Source organism: Dipodomys spectabilis, unplaced genomic scaffold (assembly GCF_019054845.1).
Source record: "Dipodomys spectabilis isolate Male_0828 unplaced genomic scaffold, ASM1905484v1 ptg000279l, whole genome shotgun sequence".
Classification (NCBI taxonomy): Eukaryota; Metazoa; Chordata; class Mammalia; order Rodentia; family Heteromyidae; genus Dipodomys; species Dipodomys spectabilis.
In genome coordinates, this window is record NW_024870956.1 from 936,989 (window position 1) to 953,037 (window position 16,049).

Here is a 16,049-nt window from a genome sequence, read left to right on the forward strand (position 1 = left end):
GGCTAGTGAAGATCTCCCAGTAGTGGGCTTTCTATTGATCTTGCTACCTATGCCCTTTGCGATGCAGAATCTCTGCAATTTCATGCAATCCCATTTGTCCAACCTTTCTTAGAATGGTTGTGTTTCTGAGTTTCTATTAAGAAAATTTCTGCCTGTGCCAAGGAGACCTAGGTTTCTCCTATTCACGGACTCCACTCACAAATTACTCAGCTGATTCAAAACTTTGGCAAAGTGGCAGGGTGTAAAATTAACCCTCAAAAAGCAATGGCTTTTCTGTATGCCAACAATGAGAAAAGCGTGGCTGAAATCATTAAAGCAACTCCATTTGTAATAGCCCCACAAAATTAAAATACCTAGGAATTAACTTAACCAAAGAAGTGAAGGACGTCTAGGTTGAAAATTTTACAACCTGAAAAAGGAAATCAAAACAGAACTTAGAAAGTGGAAAAACCTCCCGTGCTCCTGTATGGTAAGGATCAACATCGCGAAAATGTCAATATTTCCCAAGACTATCTACAATTTCAATGGGATATCCATATTGCAACCTCATTCTTCAAGAAAATAGAACAAGCAGTCCAAAAATTCATATGGAACAATAAAAGACCTCGAATAGCAGAAATGATCCTTAATAGAAAGAACAGTGCTGGAGGAATATCAATACCAAATTTCAATCTCTACTACAAAGCCATAGTAATCAAAACAGCTTGGTTCTGGCACAAGAAAAATTTTTAGGACAAATGGAATAGAATTAATATCCCAGAAATGAACCTATAGACATAGCCATTAATCTTCGATAAGGGAGGTAAAAAATACAATGGAAGAAAGACAGGCTCTTCAGTGAATGGTGCTGGCAAAATTGGTTAATCACCTGTATAAAACTAAAACTATATCCTTATATATCCCCCTGCACCAGAATCAACTCCAAATAGATCAAAGTACTCGGAGTCAAAGCAGACACTCAAATAGTCATTTTTAAAATAATGAACTGCTTAGTTCCTCTGGCTCACATATATAATCCTAGCTATAGTTAGGATTACAGGTATGAGAAACAAACACTAGATGTGTGTTCTTCATGATGGTTTGTATTGGCATGTTTTAATATTGTTCGTTTTTATACTATAATGCTCTTATTTTTATTTTCACTTAGGTGGGGGAGTGTTGAACCTTCTTTGGTTGAGATGGAGCCATGTGGAAATTCTTTCCAAGTATGGCATGAAATTCAAATCCTCCTGCCCTCAGCTCCCCATGGACCTGGGACGATAGACGTATTCCATCACACAGAGCCAGGGGTTGGGGACCATTGCAGGTAAAACTACACTGGTCATGAACTGATGTCTCAAATAGCTAGCTTTATAGGCATATGCCTTCAAAACCTTGTTGTATTTCATTTCACTTTGAAGTAGTGTTTGTACATACTTAGAGATACAATGATAACACATTACATGTTTAATTTATATAATATAGTCAATATGATTAACACGTTTATCTCCTAAAACATTGAAGCTAATGTATTTTGGTAACTCCTGCCTCTAATAGTTATTTTTTGGAATACACCATAAACATGAATACATTGATAATGTGCACTAGAAGACTGGAAGTTGATAGAGATAGACAAGTTAAACTATGTGCAGTAAGTGTATATTTATCTATTGCTCCTCTGAAGAACATTATCAAATATTCACCATAACAGTACCACCATATATTCACCATGACAATAATATTCCTGCAATGTAGAATATTCCATTTCATAATCTGCCATCTTTTATCTTTTTAACATTCTCCTTAGAAGTATGAATGTTTTCTTGTTCCTTATAATGTTTTGAAATTAAAAGATGGAATTTAAAAAATTCATAGAATCTACTGAAATTATCTCATTTTGTTTGGTTTTGTTTTGCTAAATCATTAAGACCAACTTTTCCTGAAAGTTATGCTAGCAGACTATATCACTAAATTGTATTCTAATTACACCTTATCATTTTATTTTGATATAGGGTTTTGCTGTTGCTGTTTCATGATATAGAGTGTTGTGAAGCTGGACTGAAACATGCAATCCCACTCTCTCCAGTAACAGTGCTTTATCAACAGGTTCTGGAGACTCATAATTATAATTCTACCTAATCAAGAGGTTGAGACGTGAGATTTAGTTCAGACAGCCTGATCAGGAATTTTTATGAGTCTCTCCTCTCCAGTTCACTACGAAAAGTTTGCATTGGAACTGTGGCACAATTGGTACAGCACTACAGTCAAGGTAAAGATGCTTAGGATTGTCATATAGTCCCTGTTCAAGTCCTAAAGCACCCATATGCACAGACACACGTTCACCTACATACAAACACACTCCCGCACACATGTACATGCACAAAATCACAGGCAATGTTGTATCTTAAATTCTTATCCAGAGATTGGACAACAGTCCACTTATTTGTGAAGGGTTTTCCTTGATTATTTTGAAGGAGGAGGATAGTTCATGGGACACAGACGACAAGACTTTAGTGAGGAATGCTTTATAAACGACTAGCTTATAAAAAGAACAGGAGCACAGTTTTTATCTTTAAATATTACATTCCTTCAAATACAGTATTTTAAAATAATAATCATTGAATTATGAGAATACAATGCAGCACCTCTTCCCTTCTCCCCTTCACATCTGTCATAAAATATGATAAAATTATCAAAAATACTCTTGTCTTACAAGACTGTACACCTGTAAAAATGTCTGACTATATGTGTAATGTTTGTTTTCAATACTTTTTTGATTTTTCCCACCTCTAAGTACTTATCTTTTTTTCCAAGTGACAGCACACAGGGGCTTCAAGAGCAAACAGAAGATTAGGAAACAAAAACCTAACAATGTCCTAGGAATACATGCAAGAAGCCCATGGCAGGCTGATAGGGCCCTGAGAAGCAAAATGATTTGTGCAGGATGTGAAGAATAGTGACAAATAATGCCTGAATCTCACCTAGGAAGGGTTCTTTGAGGGTGAGACAATGCCTGTATCTAGTCCCAGTTGAGGATGTTGGGATTTAACAATGTCCATATGTGTATAAAGTGATGTGGGAGGGGAGATTTCAGCCTCCAGTTTGTCTTTGGGATGGTCTTATGTGAAAAAAGCAGCTCAGAACATTGGGCTCTGAGAGATGACACTACCTCCCTCATAATGGAATTCTGAGCGCCAAGTAACTGTAACTGACAGCTCAAGCCAGCTCACTTGGCCTATGGCTCAGGAACAAGAAAGATGTTCCTGTGTTGTTTTCAAAGTTCAAGAGACTCAGGTCTCAGGCATGAGAGGTGTGAGTGCCTCAATCAATGCTGCAGACATTGGATCAGTGCTAAACTACGAAACCAATGTCCCAGGCCTTATTATAGTAAGAAACAAAGGGAAACACAAGGCAACTCAGGCAAGGTAGAACTATGACAGGAAACCTATTTAATCTCATCCTAGCCCACACTAGACCCTTCTTCTTGTGTGCTTTTATATGTGTAGACTGAGAAAATATTTACGTGTAGTTTTCAATCCACTCTATTACAATTTCTCAATTTGAAGTGTACAAGTCCTTCCTGGGATGCTGTGTGCCGAGTCCTTCACAGGGTGCCATGTGCTGAGCCATTCAAAGGGGGTTTTCTTTCATCTGGTCCTTGTTATAGCTCAACAAGTAAGATGATTGTGCTGGTGAGAAACTTGAGGTTCGGATATGTCCCCAAAGAAGAGCCAAATATATGTATGTACTGAACTCTAGTGACTTGTCTCCTACAGACAATTGTTTTGGTTTAGTTTTCTCCATCATGAACCTTCAACTCAGAGCCTAGGTGCTGACTTTCTTCTTGTGCTCATGGCTAGCGCTCTACCTTGCACCACCTTGCAGCAAAGTGTCACAGCTTAGTTGTCTTTAGCTGAGGTCTGTCATCCTGCCTGGTCAGGAATCTGAGGATCTGGTTTCCAAACTATCCCAGACTGAAAAGTACCATGAGACTATTATCTTCTATTCACCACTTAGAAACTTGAAGTGGAAGCTGGGCACTGGTGACTCATGCCTGTCATCCTAGCTACTCAGGAACCTGAGAGCTGAGGATCACAGTTCAAAGCCAGCCTGGGCAGGAGATTCCTTGAGATGCTTTCTCCAGTGAACCACCAGAAAGCCTGAGGAGGCACTGTAGCTCAAGTGGTAGAGTGCTAGACTTGAGCACCCAGTCCCAGTCTTCAATTCCTCCAACTTACAAGAAAAGAAAGAAACCTGAAGTGGAGTGCTGGGAATGTGTCTTAGGGGTAGAGTGTTTTGCATGTATGAAACCCTTGGTTTGAATCCTCAGTACCACATTCCTAGAAAAAAAGACTGAAGTGGCTCTGTGGCTCATGTGGTAGTGCACTATCTTTATACAGGATAAACTCAGGTACAGTGCTCAGGTACTGAGTTCAAGCTCCAGGACTGGTGTTTGCACACGCACGCAGACACGCACACACACACACACACACACACACACACACACAAACACAAAACAGATACCAGAAGTGGAACTGTGACACCAAATGGTGGTAAAGCGAAGAGCTTCTGCTCTGAGCTCATGGTCAGCACCCTGGCCCTGTGTTCAACCATAAAACCTAGCCACCCAGGGCCCAACTAGGAGAGGTCAAAGGTTTCAAAACCTGATGAGCTTCACCAGCTATAGATGACAGGAAGAGTTGTGATTTTGCACAAGTGCTTAGAATTAGCAAGCTTCAGGAAACCTAGGGAGGCACCTTTGCCAATTAGGAATCTTTTCATTAGGTTCAGCTAACTTGTTGTCTGCCAGAAAGACCCTTGAATTAATTGTAGCAATTTGTTTCAACACTGGAACATAGTCTAACAAAGACAGGATAAGTGCAGGGGACTTGGCCTACCAAAGAAGGTGGCACAAATGAAGGCTTCCTGTCAAAAGAGAGCACTGGGGAGAGAGATAGCTTGGGGTACAAAGATGCCTTTTTCTCCTGGCCTTCAGAATCTGCCCACACTCATCCTCACTAATTGCCCTGGATGAATTGTTTGTTATACAGTTGTAGAGGAGTGAGGCCTTTTGTCTGCTTGTTACAACAATGAGGCAGACTTCCTCCAGCAGCCTGGGGTGTGCAGAAACCCTCAGGCTACACTGGGAACAGTGAGGGGAGCCCCGGAACATACACTGTCTTGAAACCACTCTCTGTGCTATGAAATCATTCTATTCAAACCTTTCTTCATAGCAAATCTGGATGTTCACTGATAAAAATACATGCATACATACACAGACACATGTAGTTACTGGCTCTTTTTTTTGTGACAGGTCCTGAGGCTTGAACTGTGAGCTTAGGCAATGTCCCTGAGCTACTTTTGCACAAGGAAGCACTGTATTGTGTCTTAACTTATGATTACCTTAGGCTGGGGTGCAGCATTTACACCCACATATGATCCAGTCTTCCTAGGACGTGAGTTCAACTCCCAACACTGGCAAAAATGCATCAAACCAACAAAAATGGAGGAGGAAAAAACCAGTAAGTTTTGCACAACCGTTTTACCTTTTTTTCGTTTGCACTGTGACCATCCTGGGTCTCAATGATTCGGCTTGAAAATTGTATGTGACGTTACATGGCCGAAGGCTCCCGGTCTGTCGGTGAACCCTGAGCCCAACCCAGACACCTAGGCCTTTAGTTTGATCCTGGGACTGCCACCTACACATGTCTGAAGATCCTAGAAAACTCTTTCCTCTCTGTAGGAACTAATAGTACGTTTGACATTTACTAATTGAATTACTAATTAGCTAATAATTCTAAAATAAGATTGTATGCAATAAATATGGGTCAATGATTAATTTAATTAATTCTTTGTAAGTTTTCTACCATGATTATTTGATGGAGGCATAATTTTAGACCAAATAATTTATAGTAATAGAACATATAAAACATGACTTCATATAGAGTTATACACTAGAATCTACTTAAATGTTCATCTGTCTCTGTATACATTTATTTATAGATGTATATACATACGTAAATACACACACACTGCAATCTACACATCTATCGGTTTATATATTAGCCACTTCTAGGGCTTGATCTCAGGTCATCAAATTTGCCTGCCAACTTCACTTGCATCAGACTGCTGTGCTAACATTGACCCATTCATGAAGTGGGCCTTCGAGGCCCAGAGTTCAAATCACAGAACTACCAAAAACTTAATCCTTGTGGTAGAAACCAATTGTCCCACTTGTTTTCCTTATCAGTGAAAGTCCTGGGTCTGAGGATGATGTATAATACATAGTCAAATCTATGTCCTATGTAATAGAATGTAAAAAATATTATACATTTAATCATACTCTCTAAAATACATAAGAAATAAATAAAACACAAAATAAAATGAATAACTACACTAATTGTAATATGTAGTAAACATGTGTATGTAAATATAAATCATGTATTTAAAATGTATATGAATATTATTTTTTCTAGTGCTAGGGCTTGAATTCAGCCCCTGGGAACAAGCCTGACTTTCTTGTCTTTAGCATGGTGAGCTTTCCCTTCGCCAACAGTGCTGCAGATTTACCCAAACCCTGAGTTCAAACCCGAAGTCCGGAAGAAGAAAATGGCATGAATTCCAAGCCAAGGAGCCACATAATTTTTTAAATATTTTAAATGTATGTATGTATGTATGTATGTATTTTTATTTTGTTAAGCACAGGGCTTCAACTCAGGGCATGGAAACGCTGCCTCAGGTTTGATCACTCTAGGCTGTGTTAAAGCCACTGGACCCACAGCCAAACCTGGGTTCCTGAGCCTCAAAGGCTGACAGGAAATAAATAAATAAATAAAATGACACAGAAAAAAAAACCCAGCAACATGAGACGGCTGCCAGTTTTACATTTTTTTTTTCAAGTTGACCATACTGGGTCTGAATGACATGGCTGAAAAGTGTTTGTTACCTGGCATTGCTGAGGGCTGGCAGGCTGCCAAGGAAGCCATAGACCAACACAGCAACATAGGACCTGTGTTTGAAGCCCGGTCCTGACCCCTACCAATGGAGGGAGATCCTAAGAGTCTCATTCCTATCCATAGGAATATGGATGGAAGGTTATGAATATCAAGGTTGAATTAGTTTTTCCTGAATGATACTAGTATAAAATTAGAGAGTGATTTTAGGAGGCCAATGGATTTTAATGAATACTTTTGACACATTCAAAGAGTACTATTAATTACATGGATGCAATAGTTTCAGGACAGCGGTTGATTTAATTAATAATTCATTAAGGATGAAAACAACAATAATTACATGGAGGCATAATAAATACCCAAGAATTGGTAGGAATGTAGCCTATATAACTGAATAATGTGTAGACATCTCTGGCACATTTTAAGGATATATATTTATTTGTGTACTACCATCAGCATGTCAATCTGTTCTTGTTTTGTCAACACCTGGGGCTGGATCTCAGGTGCTGGGACCTGCTTGTCAGCTCCATATGCCCCATGCTGGAGTGCTGACACTCACCTATTCATGAATTGATCCATGTATGCTGTGAGTTCAAATGCCAGCACTCGCAAAAATTGAATCGTGGAGTAAGAAAGACTAGGGTGACACGTTTTCCTTTTCTATGAAAAGCCTGGGTGTCAGGTGTTAAGTTTCATACATAGGCAAATGTATATCCTATACAATAAATGTAGTAAATATTCCATGTGTAATAACATTCAATAAAATAATGGTATATAAATGAATAAAAAATAAAATGAATAAGTACACTAAGTGCAATATGGCTAGAGGCTGCTGTGCTTGCAGACACCAATTCATGAATTGAGCCTTCTAGGCCCTGAGTTTAGATCCCAGCACTGGCAAAAATGTAATCTTGGAGTAAGAAGCCGAGCGTGACACATGTTTTCCTTTTCTTTTAAAGTGCTCAGTGTCAGGTAGTATGTATAATTTGGATGCAAATCTATATGCTATGTAAGAGAATGTCATAAAGGTAAGAAATGTCATAGGCGGAAGGATTGTCACTACAATAAATGAAAAACAGATTGAATTAGTAGTGAATCATTCTGGGATAAAATTAGACACAATAGTTATAGAACGTGAATTAAGTAAAATTACTATATTATTAAGCATTAACAGAATAAAAATTACATGGAGACATAATTAAATACCTAATAATTGGTTGTAACATATGATGCATAATTTAATTATATATAGACATCTGTCTCATTCTATAAAATATGTAATTATATGTATGGATGTATATACATATATTATAAACAATAGCAGGATATTAAGTAATTATTAATTAATGTTTTATTAGTTGTTCTACAGAGACAAATCATTAAGGAGACATAACGTAATACGTAATAAATGGTAGCAATTATCTATAAACTAATAATATACAGACATCTCTCTTCTTATGCAATTTCTATACCTTCTGGGGCTAGGTGGTTGAGTGCTCACCTAGTATGCACAAAGCCCTGGGTTAGATTCCTCAGTGCCATATAAACAGAAAACCCAGAAGTTCTGCTGTCTTTCAATCAATTGAGCATTATCCTGGAGCACAAATGCTTAAGGACAGTGTCTAAGCCCTTACTCAAGGCCCAGGACTGCCGCAAAAAAAAGGTAGAATGTTCTAACTGCAACTACAGAAGGGCAGGACTTCAAACACCTCATCACAAAGCAAGCTAGGAGTCTGGCGCTGACAACTGCCACTTAACCTGACTTAGCCAGATGTAAGCCGCTGCAACCCAGCTACATGGAACCAGAGGCTGCTGGCTTACCCCCATCCTCCAAGCTGCTCGGGGGCTATAAAACCCAGCCCTGACAGGAAGTCAGTGAGTCTCTTTGAAATGAGATGATTATGCAGACAAGAATATTGAGGCTCAGATATGTCCCGATGGCAGGGACGAAATTATGTATTACTAAAGAGTGGGTGAGTTGTCTCCTGCAGACAATTATTTTGTTTTGTTTTTCCTCAGTCATGAATCTTGAACTCAGGGCCTACACACTGACCCTTACCTCTTGGGCTAATGGCTAGCACTCCACCATGTGGAGCCAATGAGCCCTTGTCAGCAGAGTGCCATGGCCTAGGGTTCTATAGCCAATGTCTGTCATCCTGCCTTCTCAGGAAACTGAAATCTGAGGATCTGGGTTCCAAACTATCCCTGACACAAAAGGTTCCATGAGATTATATCTCCAATTCATCACTAAGAAACCTGAAGTGGAAGCAGGGTGCTTGAGGCTCATGTTGGTCATCCTAGCTACTCAGGAGGATGAGATCTGAGGATCACGGTTCAAAGCTAGCCTGGGCAAGAAAGTCCTTGAGACACTTAGCTCCAATGAACCACCAGAAAACTTGAAGTGGCTCTGTGGCTCAAGTGGTAAAGCACAAGATGAGCTGAAGAGCTCTGGGATAGCACCCGGCCTAGGCTTCAACTCCTGCAACCGATAACAACAAAAAAGAAAGAAACTAACTAACAAACCTGAAGTAGAGGGCTGGGAATGTGGCCTTAGGGGTAGAGTACTTTGCATATATGAAACCCTGGGCATGATTTCTCAGGACCACATCACTAGAAAAAAAAAGCCTGAAGTGTCTCTGTGGCTCAAGTGGGAGAGGGCTATCCTTGTACAAGAGAAACTAGGTACAGTACTCAGGTGCTGAGTTCAAGCTAAAGGACTGGTGTAAGCGTGCAAGCACATGGACACACACACACACACACACACACACACACACAAGCAGACCAGAAGTGAAGCTATGACACAAAAATGGTAAAGCACTGGGATTCTGCACTGAGCTCATGCTCAGCAACCAGGCCCTGTGTTCAACCCAAAACCTAGCCACCCAGGGCCCAAGTAGGAGAGGTCAAAGATTTCAAAACCTGATGAGCTTCACCAACCCCACATGACAGGGAGTGTTGTGATATCTGACATACACTTGGATTTCTCAAGCTTCTGCAAACCTAGAAGAGATGTCATAGGTCCATCATCGCCATCAGTGAAACATCTCATAAGACCCCTTGCCCGAGTTGTCTGCCAGAAGGACTCCTGAATTATATTGAGCACTGTATTTGAACACCAGTTATATTGTCTCACGAAGGCAGGATAAGTGAACAGAACTTGGCCTGCCACAGGAGGTAGCACAAATGAAGGCTTCCTGTCAACATGGAGCACTGGGGAGATAGATAACTTTGGGTACAAAGAGGCCTTTTTTCTCCTGACCGTCAGAGCCCTCCCACACTCCTCCTCACTAAGTGGCCCTGATGGAAATTGTTTGTTACACAGCTGTACAGGAGTGAGGCCTTTTGTCTGCATATCCAGACAATGAGAGAGACTTCTTCCAGCAGGCCTTGGAGGCAGAGAAACCCTCAGCCTACACTGGGAACAGTGAAGGAAGCCTGAAATATGTACTATCATGAAAGCAGTCTCTGTGTTATGAAATAATTGTATTGAATACAAATTTCCTAGCTTGGTGCCAATCATCATAGATACTCTGGAGCTTCACCTATAGGAATACATCCATATATACAAAAGACATGATATACAGGCTCTTTTTGGGGGGGGGCAGGTCCTGCAGTTGAAATATGACCCTAAGGGTCATATTTCAGGGGTTGTCCCTGAGCTCCTTTGTTCAAGGGTCATGCATTAACCTTGAATCACTGCCTCACTTCTGTGTTTTAATTTGATCTTTTAGAAATAATAGTGTCATAGACTTTCCTATGCTGGCTGGATTCAAACTCAGATTCTCTACATCTCAGCCTCCTTAGGAGCTGGAATTACAGCCAGCAGCCACTGGCACCTGCCTTCCTTTTCTTCTTCATTTTTTAATCTGGATAATCTGACTTCTTCACAAGGTCATTCCAATGGTTTGAATATATAAGTATACTACCAAATGTTCTTTATAGATGCTTTCTCTGAGAATGAATCGCTCTTGTCATCTTTTCCTCTGGTCAGAGGTTAGAAGCCAAAAGTGAGAAATGAGTGTCGCAGGATTTGGGAGCAAATGTCCACAAGACATACCAGTTCTGTAACTTAGCATTGAGCTGCAGTGAATTTATTGTCTCAGGATGAGAGGACCGAAAGCTGGAGCAATCTTCATGCTGTCTGCATTGCTCTTTTTGCCTATAAAATGATCTAATTATTATGAGTGTTTTTTGTCTCCCACTTTAATTATCTAGAACACACTAGAAGCATCTTCATGTGTCTGTTTTCTCTAGTTGCTCTCGAGATTTAGACTAAGGGTTTCTGTGAATCTGCTCTTGGTGAATCCCTGAGGAAAGCCGCTTGAAGCCTCCTCAAGAGATCACAATCCAAAGCCAGCCTGAGCAGGAGAGACTGTGAGAAGCTTATCTCCAATAGCCACCAGAAAAACAGAAGTGGAGCAGTGGCCCAGAGGGTAGAGCTCCAGCTTTGATAAAGCCAAGTAGTAGATTCAGTCCAGACCAGGCAGGAAAGCCTGGGAGGCGCTTATGTCCAATTAACGACCAGATGGCTGTAAGTGGAGTTGTGGCAGTGGTAGACCCTCAGCCTTGAGCAAAACAGCTGAAGAATGCATCCGGCCTTGAGTATAAGCCCTGGGATGACCACAAAAAATTTCAAAAAGAGAAGGCCAAAAAAATTCAAAAAAATGAGAGCCCTAACTACTAATGTGTGTGTATTACCTCCCTGAGTGCAAACAGACCGTATGAAATGATTCTGCTTTTATTTACAGATTTATTTTTCAGATATGCTCTTGTGCATACTGCATCATTCTCTTCATTTCTGGCCCATGGCTTTTCTCTTCCAGGGTTCCAGGCATGTGACCTTATATGATGCCCACCTAAGCTCACAGTAGCCTTTATTTACATTTTATTATGAGGTGAAGGCCAGTACAGTCACAAATCAGGTAGGGCAAGAGAAGGTTATGTTTTGTAGAAATAACCTGCATTCAGAAAATTAAACTTGGAGATGTTGGCTGGTAGCATAATTATGTAAAAACTACCACTAAGAAAAAGATAAGGGCCTGGGAATGTGGATTACTTAGAGAGTGCTTGCCTAAGATGCAAGAAGCCCTGGGTTTGATTCCTCAGTAGCATGGTGTGGCTCAAGTAGTAGAATGCTAGAGACAGTGCCCAGGCCTTGAGTTCAACTGAACTGGCAAAGAGATAGATAGGTAGGTATGTAGATACCTAAGTAGATAGATGGATGGATGGATGGATAGATAGATAGATAGATAGATAGATAGATAGATAGATAGATAGATAGATAGATAGATAGATAGATAGATACATAGATAGATAGATAGATAGATAGATAGATAGATAGATAGATAGATAGATAGATAGATAGATAGATAGATAGATAGATAGATAGATAGATAGATAGATAGATAGATAGATAGATGAACCTGCTCTTGGATGTCAGGAGTAACGAAGGGAATACTTTCCAGTGATGAGGCCTTCTGCAGTGTGCCATGCCACCAGCATCGCCTTCACACAACCACAGAGCAGGAAGACTGTGTCTGTCCAACTTCTCAGGAAGCCGAGGGCTCCAAAGCCAAGAAGGCAGAGCCAGGTTCTAACTCAGGTGTTCAGAGACAGAAAAGAAACAGCCCTACCTCTCTGCTTGGACCTGGGATTTTCATTAATGATGTGGAGAATGAAGGAAGGAAAAAGCACTGGCAGAGGTAGAAGAAGGGGTCTTTAAATCTGACAGATGGAGAGTCAAAAACCCACTCCCTCAAACCAACGAGCAAGGTTTTCTACTCTGTTCCTCCCCTATCCCCCTCTAAACTGGCTCTTGATTGTTAAACTAAAGATAGCCTGAGGCTCCCTTCACCTGAGGGAGGAAGGTTAATTAGTCATTGTTTGAAGAGGCTGAGAAAAGCCTGATCCTTGTGTAACTCTAACAAATGTTTCAGGTTTCCTCCCATTGCTGGCTGTGCCAGGAATGAATGAAGTGGTTTTGCAGCTTACTTCCCTGTTGGGTGTGTTCATTCTGCCTCCCAGTCCAGCAGGCCTAGGTTTCTTCACCTAGCCTGGCTTTTGAAACTGTTTTCTGTTCCTCAAATACAGTGTTACACTGGAGTCCATCTTGCTAACAGGGCTACAGGTTGGATCCTGAGAACTTCATTTAAACCCAGGATGGGTCAATGATGTTTTTTATCCTGCTTCTATAGCTCGAGAACTCTAAGAACATTTAGGGGCAAATAACTTCTCATTACCAAAGGAAATCTAAGAAGCTGTTGAATATCTGATCTTTCAGAAGTGGAAGTCAAAGTGTCATAGACTTTCCTGCCCTGGCTGGCTTCACCCTGTGATGCTCAGAACTCAGCCTCCTGAGCTAGGGTGATGGGCATGAGCTACTGGTGCTTTGCTAGGTTCAGAACTGTAATGACATTGACAATACAAGTCAACTGCTTATCACAAAGGGCTTGGGGAGCATATTAAGCCTTTCAACATTGGACCTTTCAGAACCCTCTAGGACACAAGGTTATAATGCTAGAGACAGAGAGCCTCAGCATATGGATCTGCTACACTTGAACAATGAACTTAGACTCCAATTCTGGTGTAAATCAGCGTTCTTTTCCAGATAATGTTCTCATAATTAGCAAATAAGAAAAGTACTTTGATTATTCCCCACTTTGTTCCTGTTTTGTTTCTCGAACTCAAGCCTGGGCACTGTCCCTGAGCCCTTCAGCTCAAGGTGAACACTACCACTTGAGCCACAGCACCATGTGGGGTCTTTTGGTGGTTCATTGGAGAAAAGAGTCTAACTGTCTTTCCTTTCCTAGGCTGTCTTTGAACTGTGGTCTTTAGATCTCAGCCTCCTGAGAAGCTAGGGTGGCAGGTGTGAGCCACTGGCACCTGGCCATTTGTTTTTGCCAGTCCTGGGGCTTGATCTTAGGGCCTGGGTACTGTCTCTGAGCGTTTCATCAAGCCTAGCACTGTGCCACTTGAGCCACTCCACAGCTTCTGGCATTTTCTGAGTATGTGGCACTGAGGATTCAAACCTTGGCATTTATGCATGCTGAGCGAGCTCTTTACCACTCAGCCACATTTCTAACCCCACCCTTGCAATTTTATCCCTCTACTTGCCTATCCTCATGAAAAGGCTTCTGAGTATAAATCATGTAAAAAATCCCTAGAGGAAGATGTCCCTAGATAAAGAAGTCAAATCTCATACTTGGGAGAGACTCTAAACATGTGAAGACTGTGACAAATGCCTCCATTTAATTATGTATCATGTTTCAACACTTAATATAGTACTAAGGAAAAATGAGTCAATGTCCTGAATTATTTTGTATAATTTTAAGTTAAATATGTGTATAATAACACTAAATACAATAAACAATAAATGAATCAAATAATAAATAAATACAAAATCAATAATAAAAAATCATAATATGTAGTTAGCAGACATATGTAAGTTTATATCATATATTACACATATGTAGAAATATTTTTTCTTTTTTTCTTTTTATTTTTTGGGTCCAGTCATGGGGCCTGAACTCTGGGCCTGGGCGCTGTCCCTCAGCTCTTCAGCTCAAGGCTAGCAATCTACCACTTGAGCCACAGCGCCACTTCCGGCTTTTTTCTTTTTGGTAATGTGGTGCTGAGGAATCGAACCCAGGGCCTCAGGCATGCAAGGCAAGTGCTCTACCACTGAGCCACCTTCCCAGCCCCTAGAAATATTTTTTCTATTGCAGGGCCTGCATTCAGTCCCTGGGAACTCTAGCCTGAATTTCTTTTCCTCAAGGACAGTGAGCCTTGCCTTCACCCATGGTTCAAAAGAGTTACCTGGACAGTAAGATCAGATCCCAGTAATGGCAGAAATACTGGTCCCAGTTCCAAGACAGTGACTTAATTTTTTTTAATAAAAGCAGTTATGTTTATTCAGTTCCATAGTGAACAATAAAAAACAAAGCAGTGTAGAATTTTGTACAGCTATTCAGACATCCTTCCCTTACTCCCAAAATGCTTCTCTGAGCATTACATTGTTTCTTTTTTTGTACACTTTTTATTGTAAAAATGTTGTACAGAGGGTTACAATTACATGATCAAGGTCAAGAGTACATTTCCTATTGATCATTCTTGCCTCCTTCTTTGTTTCCCCCTACCATCCCTTCCCTCCCATCTTCACAACTTCTCCCCCTGCCAAGGTCAGTGACTTAATTTTTTTTAATTTTTGGCTTGGCATGAGGCTTGAACTCAAGTAGTGGCAACTCTGCACCTTCCCTCACATTGCTATGGATTTACCAAGAGCCTGAGTTCAAATCCCAGGCTAGAAAGAAAACTGGCAGATATGCCAAACCAGGGAGATTTTTTTTTTAATTTACTTACTTACTTACTAATTTTTTTATTTATTCTTTTTTTTTTTTGCCAACCACAGGGCTTGAATTCAGGTCCTGGCAGCTCTACCTCAGCCTCAATCATGTAGGCTGGGTGCAGCCTCCAGACCCATAGCCAATCTTGGGATCTTAGGCCCAGAGTGTATGTTGGAAGAAAAAAAAGTGGGAAAGCACAAAAAGTGGTGAGCTGCAGAGGGCTGGGGGTTTTACGTTTTTTTCTTTGGACGGTTACCATCCTGGGTCTGAATGACAGGGCTGCAAAGTGGACCTGACCTGACATTGCTGAAGTCTGGAGGGCTATCAGGGAAGCTACAGCCAACATGTCAACATAGGTCCCGGGTTCAAATCCTAGTCCTGACACCTACCAATGGCAGGAGATCACTAGAGATACAATTGAAAGAGTAGTTTGTGCATCAGTTGAGTCTAAAATTGTATGCAATATTCCTGGGATGCTAATTGATCTTAATTAATAGTTTATTAAGCATGAAAAGAATAATATTCCTTCAATGGTGGTATAATAAATACCTAAGAGTTGGTCAGAACATAGTAGATGTCATTCAGTCATAGACAGACTGGCACTTTTTACCAATATATAATTTTTGGATACCACCGTCTGCCTCCCCATGTATTGCTGTTTTGTACAAACCTGGTGCTCGATCTCAGTGCATGGGAACCATCTGACAGCTTCACTGGCTAGAGGCTGCTGTTCTCACACTCACCCATTCATGAATTGGGCCTGCTAGGCACAAAC